The following is a 9552-nucleotide window of genomic DNA, read 5'->3' as shown; positions in this document are numbered from 1 at the left end:
CCCGATCATTGTCGTCCACTGCAGTTTGCCAATAGCCCGAACGGAGGCCGATCGAGAAAAAATACTTAGCTCCGTGGAGACAGTCAAGCAGGTCGTCAATTCGCGGCAATGGATAAACATCCTTTTTAGTGACATTGTTTAGGTGACGATAGTCGACGCAGAAACGCCAACTGTTATCCTTCTTCTTTACGAGGACAACAGGGGAAGCCCAAGGGCTGCAAGAAGGCTCAATGATCTCCTTTTCGAGCATCTTGTCGACTTCTTCCTGAATGACGTGACGTTCAGTTGCGGACACTCGATAAGGACGCCGATAAATTGGGCGAGCATCACCCGTGTAGATCCGGTGTGCCACTATCGAGGTTTGGCCCAACAGCCCGCCGTCAAAATCAAATATGTCCCGGTATGACGTTAGCAAGCGGCGCAGCTCCTGAAAGTTGGACGTAGAAAGGTCAGGTGCTATCATTTCATCGATGTTGTCGGGTGGCTTGGACTGTGTCTTGGAGCAAGAAGACGGCAAGGTGGTATCAGGATCAATAGCAAACTGTGCGTGTTCCTTAAGGGCAGATACACTCCCCAGTCTAATGCCTTGCGGTAAGATTTGGGGAATGGTGCCAACGTTCAAAAGAGGAACGTACGTGCGGTTGTCAGCAACCGTCACAACTGCATGCGGAAGGGCTACGTTGCGCGTAAGGATCATGTCTAGCGTCGGTGATAGCACGTAGTCGCCGTCAGGTACCCGTGGGGTCGGTGACAATGGAACGTACGTAGAGGCTTTCGGCATCAGCCGAACAAACCGCAAACGATCTGATCTCTCTCTCTCTCTCTCTCTCTATATATATATATATATATATATATATATATATATATATATCAACATACATCGTGAACCATGGGAGCCCGAAAAATTATTTGAATTTGCATTTATTTCCCGCAACTATATAAAATCTCAAGGACGAGAAGCAATGAGTGCCTCACAAAGGTCCCTGATCCCGCCCAGTAGCAGCAGTACAGCGCACATAAAAAATGCACATTTTCTACACACAATTTTAATAATTACACAAAGAATTGTACTTGGTGTTTCAGTCTACAGCACAAATGTATGGCTAGTTTAGGTAATAGTATTGTCGAGATTATACGCAACGATGTACAATCACATATATTACTTGCAATATTCACAAGAAAAAAATACAGCAGATGTGTGCGACCATGGAGAATTACTACCCGATTTCCAGCGAAGCTGTTTCTTTCGAACAGTTGCAATAAAGGTTTCAGTTTCTTGTAATTATATCGCATACTTTAAGAAGTTGTCCATATATATATATACGGCTGTTCCGTTTGAAAACTTGCCCGCATCTATTGCTTTGGAACACTTCTTGTCAGAAATTCTTAAAAAGGCAGTAATTCATCAACACACATGTTACGTCGCCATAACATTTACCATGGTGTCCTCCCCCCTCCCTTGCTCTCTTGAGGCCTTCATTTGCCGGTATTATTGTTTTATTTTGGCACGCTAAATTATCTGATAGGACTAAATCACACAGTAATCATAAATTCCTTCCCGCAGAATGAAACTAGATAGAAGGAATAGGCGCGCGCAGACAGAAGGAGCATACGTAAAGACTGGCGCGAGCGAAGATACTGCTCCGGGAGAGCAGGCCTGGTCTTTATTGCGGCCCGAACTGCTCCCCCGGGAAATGAGAGGGATGAGTCATTGCATTTTTTGCTGGCTTAGGGGGGTATGAGCGATTGCTGATGATCATAGTTTTTGCTCGCACACATGAAAATTTCACGGAACCCTAACTACAAAGCTGTAAAAAACGACGGCTTGGCACTTATTTGCAACGCTTCTAACTGGACCAGGAACGTAAAGATTTTGCCGCACATTGCAGTTTCCATGTCCCCCCGTAACCTACAGTTATGTCGGGACACTGGGAAACATAGCTGACAGCGGCCATATCACACACTCTAACACTTTAATAAGACTTTTTTTTTACAAAGGCTGTGTTTGATCCAACCGCATTTAACTTCGCACAGAGGCTTTCCATAGCGTAGCACCAATTTTCGCTAAATTTGGCCTTGGTGGCTTTTACAGTTCTGCCAGGGCAGCGGGCTCAATTCATCCCCGCTCGTTATACACGCTCATAACACTCTAGAGTACTTGCATACGTAATTCATTGCGAAAGCCCCAATTAACTATATATTTTGAATTTCACGTACACATCACCCTTTAACTTGTCCTTGCAGTCACCAAAAATAATAAAGCTGTCTCCTTAGTTCAGCGAGGTCGACACCAGGCGAAACTATTATATCACGCATGAAAAAGTAAAAAGAAAAAATATGAGGGTTAAATAATTATTCTGAACGCTTCTAAATAAGCTAGAAAAGTGAAAACTACGCGACACATTGCCCTTAAAATGCTGCCTATTCCTTAAATGTATAAAATAACTGAACCGCAGAGTTCTCTTGGGATATTGGGAAACCTAGCTAAGAGCAGCAGCGCGATACTTTCCTACACTTGCTTACAATTTTTTAACGCCGTGTTTGATCAACACGCATTTGCCATCACACATAGAATTGGCGTATTGTTCCCCTTGTGTTCGTAAAATTTGATCTAACTTGTAGCTGTAATTATGCCACTGCAGCCGTCTAAGTTTTACACCGTTCGTAAAACAGACTAATAACGCTGTGGTCCACTAGCATACGTATTCTACTAGAAAAGACACATTTCACCCACCCATTTGGAACATTGCCTACACATTGGTCACACCATGCCCCTAATTTTCCCCAGATATAAACAAAATGCCTCGTTTAGTTCACCGAGGGCACCGGAGAAAGAAACTGCGAATCTCTTATGATGCATGAAAACACATGAAAAACCGGGGGCTCAGTAATTATCTGCAACACTTGCAAAAGTGAAAGTTCCGCAACGCACTGCGTTTAAAGTTATCTCAATTGTCGCGGAATTTCAACCGTTTCTCGTGGCGTTGTTTTCGAAATCTGGGAAACATTTCGATTAGCAGCAGTATCGCATCGTGGAAGGCTTCAATGAGAAACTTTCTACAAAGGCTGTAATGGACCTACAGAGAATAAACATATGTCGTTCGTCATTCACAACACTGCTTCGTACTTCGAATAAATATAAACACCGTGCCCCACATATTTTACCTGGAATATCGAGGCAGAACAACTAAATGCCGTGTATAACGCGTAAAAGGTGGGAGAAAGCGACTATTCAGTAAAGGTTTTCAGAGTACACAAGCAATCTACACAGTGCAAATTTTTGGTACACGTCACCCCCCCCCCCCCCAAAAAAAAAAAAGAGCCCTCATTTTTTCAGAACCTGGTGTTTTTGCTCCTGCCGGGAAACAAGTAATAGCTGCATCTCTTATTTAGAAATAGCCTGAAAATTTAATTGTCAAAGTCATAAGTGACACATGCCCTTAGAAAAAATTAAGCCAGCTCCACGCTTCTGAAATCTGATGAAACATCGGAGCTTTGCGAGCGTGGGTGTATAACGTAGTGGGTATGACGCTCGCCTTCTGACCGTGTGTACACAGATGAAAATCCCGCCTCTCCCTCTTTCCTTCCTTCTCTCTCTCGCTCACATTTTCTCTTTTTCTCGCCCATAGCAACTTGTGTTACAATCGTCGGTACAGCATAATAGTATGGTTCCCATAAATGCATGTTCTTGAAGCGTGGGTGTATATAGCCTAGTGGTTATGACACTCGCCGAATCCCGCCTCGCCAAGAAAGGTTTTTATTTATTTATTTACTTGTTAATAAATTTATTTATTTATTTCTCTCACTCTCTGTCTGTCTCTTTTCTTTTTCTCTCTGCATTTCACACTCTCTCTCCACTTCGCTCGAAACTGCGAACACCATTGCTCCGTAGGAATCAACCTCGACCTTAAACAGCTCCACTGTTAAAAAATCAAGTCTGTGCTCTATTGGTATTGAAATGGCTCTGCATGTTCCACCAAGGTCACTTTCACGAGCATATCTACGATAAGTCGTGATTATACAATGAAATTCGACAGTAATACCTTTAATAGGTTTGATTAGATTTTTGATGGTGATAAGATACCGAGACTGAAACGCTATGAGGGCTATCTCTGGACAAAGTTTAAATAGTTCCATCATTTGATAATCCAACGACTTCATGCCAAGGCACGCCAGTCGGTGGCCGCGGCTGATTATAATGCTTAATTCTGACCTCCCCCTCGCCCGCAGGTTTAATATGGGAAGCTGATTGTGCTTTGCAGTACGGATATAGTGGTCCCCAAAAAATGGGCATGGTGCAAGTAGGGCAAGCTGACATTTGTTAGGGCGGGAACCGCCCAACGCCACGTCTTCTCGGCAACGTGAGCGTATTTGGTGAATCCCGCGCGTCGCCTGCTATACAGGGCGTCCCAAGAAGGCACAAAAGACAATCCCTGATGTCCAATCAGGGGACGAGTAGTAAAGAAAATAATTACTTATGTGGCCACTCTATTAAGAAAGAAAATTTACCTTCAGATGTAGTTTCAATGGACTTTCCAGCGTGCAACCGAAAGTGCCCGCTTTCAAAAGTGGGAGGGGGGGGGGGGGACTTGCATTATGCCCACGTCTGACAGTGGGGGGGCAAGTACTGGCACGGACGGGATCCTGAGACGTTGAGGGTGGCCTGCCGACCAAGAGACGCCGGCGGAAAAGGCACAAACCTGACCTTTTTGCGATATCGGGATGGAGCGAAGCGGCCAGCGAGCAGTGTCACAAGCGCTCGTGACACTGCCTCGTGACGGAAAAGGGGAAAAGGGACACGTCGCACGCTATTGCCGCCGCCGCCTTCAAACTTCCAGGGACGCTGCCCGGCCGTTCCAGTATGGCAGTCAGCCCATGTGCCAATCAGGCCCAGGTACTTCCCAGCGGTTTGTTCGTGCTGACCTCCCTGAATTTCCGTCGCGCCGCTCACTATCGCCCCGTCGACCATCGCACCCTCTGACGAAGAAAACTAAGCGCCACAAATTAAGAGGCAAGAACTGCGCCATCCTCTCCCTCCCAAGTCCTCGCCCCTCTCTAGCTAACATGGTCGCAATAGCTGTCGACTATGTCTACTTTTGCGCTAGTGGACACCGGCGCCGTCGTTTCAGTTATAACCGCCAAACTCCGCCGTTGCTGCGCAAGGTGTCCATGCCGCTCTCTGGACTGTCGCTTCACACGGCAAGCGCGCAGCACGTGACACCTCTTGCAGCCTGTACTGCCCGTATGCCCATACAAGGCGTTATGTACATTGTCGAGTTTATTGTTCTTTCTGCTCACTTGACATCATCCTAGGGTGGGACTTCCTATCCCGTCACAATGCCGTCATCGACTGCGCACGAGCAGAAGTTGAATTTTCACCGTTGTGTGACGCATCATTCCAGGACGCTCTTCATCAGCCACCTGAACTGGTCGTGCGTGAGGACACCGACATTCCGCCTTGCTCTTGTGCCCTTGTCACAGTCTTCTGCGGTGCTGTCACCGATGCTAGGGCCTACTTTCCACTGTCTGGCATCTTTGTGAGTCACAAAGCCGTTCCACTCATCAGGAGCATATAAAACGTCTGATTTCGCCTCAGGACACGTCAGAAAACCCCCCTCACTACACCACACGTCCCCGATTTTAATCCCGTCGTCTTCCCTCGGAGACTGGACTGGGGAATCTGATGTCAGTAGCTCGGCCAATCCCAATCGTTGAATCCGTTCCGCCGGGCCCGCCTCCAATGCCGCACCTCCACCCCCGCATTCTTGAGATGCGTGGCCGCCTGAGAAAATTAGCTCGATGCTGTTCCCACGGTTTTGGGCGACGATGGCCGCTTTCATCAATTACCGGGCTTTGCATGACGGCCCTCTTGTCAGGATCAGGATTTGGTAGTAATCTTCACGGTAATTACCATTTCCATCGATGGTGGTGGTTGTTGTTGACTCGACGCGAACTCCTTTGTTAGCGCGTCACAGTCTATGACACGCCTGGCCGCTGTCGGTGCGCGCGCTGATGAATGGACCACCTCGTTGGAAACGTCCAAGATATGCACTTGTCCAGGTTGAGACGTAACAACAGTATATACGCGTACCACAGGCAATAGGCGAAATCCACCCACGAGCCGAGGCGCGCCTTCATTGTCTTCCTTTCGCTGCGTCCTCGTGCGCGCGCTTGGGTAACGGGCCCGTGACAATATATGCTCCTGTCTGGCTCTGCTGCGTGGTGCGGACCGGCTTTGTCCTGCACCAGCTTTGACAGACACATAGTAGCCACATCCAAGTTGCGCATTTTGAACCGCTATGCATAGCTCATTACGAAGTGAAGTCTGCCAAGGCGTCTAACCAGGAGCGACCAGGAGTGAGCGCGCGCTAGCAAGCGTTCTGACCTTAAGTTTCGCGGGGTTCGAGGCTAGTTGAGTGTTCAAAAATTAGCGAGACCCGACGCCTACGACACCGATAAGCAGGGTAGCCAAACTTTAATTCCTACGCGGGCGGCTGCGCTTGAGTAGACGATATTCGGCTTCTTCCAGAAGTACGTAATTATTACCGAAATTCAAAAACAGATTTTCGCTTACTGCAGCCTGTTTATTAAACTGCGTCAATAAATATACACAGTAACAGTAGGAAGAAGCGCACAGATCCAAACACCCTTCTTGATTGATGTCAGCTATTGGCCAATAGCAGCCGCCTATGAGAATCTGCTATATTACGAAATAAAGCGTCCAGAAAAGAGTGAGGAGCAGGCTTAATTCCGTTGAAAACAGAGCGTTTGAGAGACAGGTGCGAGATCCGCTTGCGAGATCCACGCGCGGCGCAAGACTGCAAAATTTGGATGAGATGTTCACAGCAGCGTATGCTATCCGTGGGCTGTGTTCTTTCACCAAGCAATTCGGTTGAAACTTCAGGAATGCAGTTCATGTATAGACGAAACTCAGGACTTGTGATGTAGGGTAAATGGGAGTGCCTGCAACCTTTAGCACAATGCGTGAGACGTCTTGCCTCGTAAACTTGCTCGCAGAGCACTTCTTGGCGTCATCTCAAGACCTCGAAGCATGAGGAACTTCAGTATCCAATTGATGGCATTTTGTATCCGCGCCTGCAGTAAGCGCATGCTATGGGCGCAATACACAAATATAATCTGCATAAAGCGAAATATTCACTGAATTTGTCCTGCATTTTTCAAGAAGAATGAGGAAGAGGTTAAGTAAGGTTGGGCCTAAAACTCCACCCTGGAGAACACCTAGCAATATTTTGCGCGCCGTGGTATCCCCGTCATAGGCCACCATATACACTGACCTGTTTACGAAGTAGTCACAGATCTAATTCCACCATCGGGCAAATTCATACGCAAACAAAGAACTACTGATCAGAACACACGTTACGCGCAATTAATACATGGGATTGCGATGTACAATCACTCCGTAAATAGTTTCTAAGCATGCTGTAGTCCCAGAAGTTAAATTAAGCTACGACTGCAAGCGCGGTCGAACCTAGAAACGCAACAATACAGCGTAGTCGTTTACGACTAGCTCACGTTTGAATTTCCGCCGATAGCACACGCGACGAATTGCGCCCAAGTCCAGGAATTTTGGACATTGCCCCTTGCACAATTCGTTGAACTTCACCGCAATACACTAGCGTAACTCAGTGGGCAGCATTGAAAAAATTATATTTCCAGACGTCTACCGAGTTTCAGCAAGTTTTTGTAATCAACGTTGAGAGGGTACTTTTAACACCATACGCATTTACTGCAATTAGTCGGCACATCGCTGCGTCAGTCTTTTGGTTGGGAACAAACCACTACTCGCAGTGTTTTGTATAACGCAGTACTAAGAGTCGAGGAAGTGACGTAAACGCGCATGTTATTAACAGCAGGTACCCCCTCGAGATTGCTATTTGAAACTTGTCGAAATTCGGCGGATATTTTCAAATATGTTCTTTCCAAAATGCCAACCTTTAAGCTACGCTGGTATATTGCAGTGAAGTTCAACAGATTGCCGAAGGGGGCAATGTCCAAAATGCCTGGGTGTGTACGGATTTGCAGGCGTAATAATGGCCTCATGTGTCACTAAAGCTCCTTTGATGCCAAGGTTCACAGCTACAGTGATGAGTGAAAAGAATATAAGGGGATCCGAGGGGATCGATTTTCTATCAGTTACATCCATATGAAAAAAAAAAGGACAAATGAAGTCGGAGAAAGCTTAGGGGAAGTTATTTGTCATATTTAACCGAAATGTATAAATAATAAGGAAAAGGGACATGAAAGTGGAGCAAGAGATAATGATGCACAAAATAAGTGTAATGTCTCTCAGCGCATGCGTCCAGTCATTATTTCCTTCCTTCTCTCCCTTTGCTTTTCTAACGGCATATTGGGGTGGTCATTGAGAGCGCTCTGGCCGAACAACGCAGTTGGTCATAAACAGTTTTAACGCTGTATTACGTGAACAACTAGGTATGGAAGTGACGATCCTGCTTCCTGGTCATCAGTAAAGCCAGCCTACGCTGGCAATAACGTTTGATTGCTCTATTACATGACCTTTGTAGCGCTGCCAGAGCGCTCGGAAATGACCACCCGAATATGCCACAAATATTTCCCAGCCGGGAATACACCGCTGTCTTTTTGGCCAGCGATACTAGTCTGGTTTTTGTGCATAGCTGCCGGCTGCTAACCTAGCTGCCGGCTGCTGACCGGTAGAATGTAACACATAGTTTGACGGAGGTGGGAGACGAACCCACATCTTCCGCATTAAAACGACACGTCATGGACGCGTCGGCAAAGTGTCTCTAAAAACTTCCTAACGGCGAGCGCAGAGCAAGAACCAGGGATGTGATATTAAAAATTAATATTACTAGATAGAAAACAAAATTAATATTCAAAGTATTATAATAAGTACAATTAGAAACAAGCTACTGACTATTCCCATAACAACAGTCACAATAACGACTTGAACATAGTCGTAGCCTGAGCGACTTTTATGTCAGCCGGGAAACCCCACTACTCGCCGCTTGGGCCCGCAATCGCAAAAATTCTCACGCTCAAGATCATTTGGCTTATTGGCTGGAGTTAGGGCGTCCGGCTCTCACATCAATTTTGTCACTATGAAGTCATCGCTATCGTGATCGAGTGTCCAACACCCGAACAGGGCGGTACTGAACGTGACTCCTCTGTACTAGAAACAGGGTGACTCATCTGGAGTTGAAATCATCGCAAAAAATGGGAGTAAAACGCGTGTTTATAAGCAATTGATAAAGGCAACTTGTTTGTCAGAGTTGAGCTTCCAAACGCGAGAACGTAGTTCGGACTGCGTCTTTCTCAGTTCCGACGCAAAACAGAGTTCCGACCTGTGCTTTATTGCTGTACACGCTACCGCACACACAGTTCAGTCCCCATTGAACTTCAAAAACTCTTTCAATCGACACTTCAGAGCGATTGCTCTCCTATCGTACCAACCCGCTATTCGGGAAGTGCCTTCTGCCGTAACAGCGCCTCCTCTATGCAGCCGATCCAACGGTTCACCACCCTCTCCGATCGCCCTTTCCTACTCTTCCCCGT

Source organism: Dermacentor silvarum, chromosome 1, assembly GCF_013339745.2.
Source record: "Dermacentor silvarum isolate Dsil-2018 chromosome 1, BIME_Dsil_1.4, whole genome shotgun sequence".
Lineage (NCBI taxonomy): Eukaryota > Metazoa > Arthropoda > Arachnida > Ixodida > Ixodidae > Dermacentor > Dermacentor silvarum.
This window is presented reverse-complemented; position numbering follows the sequence as displayed.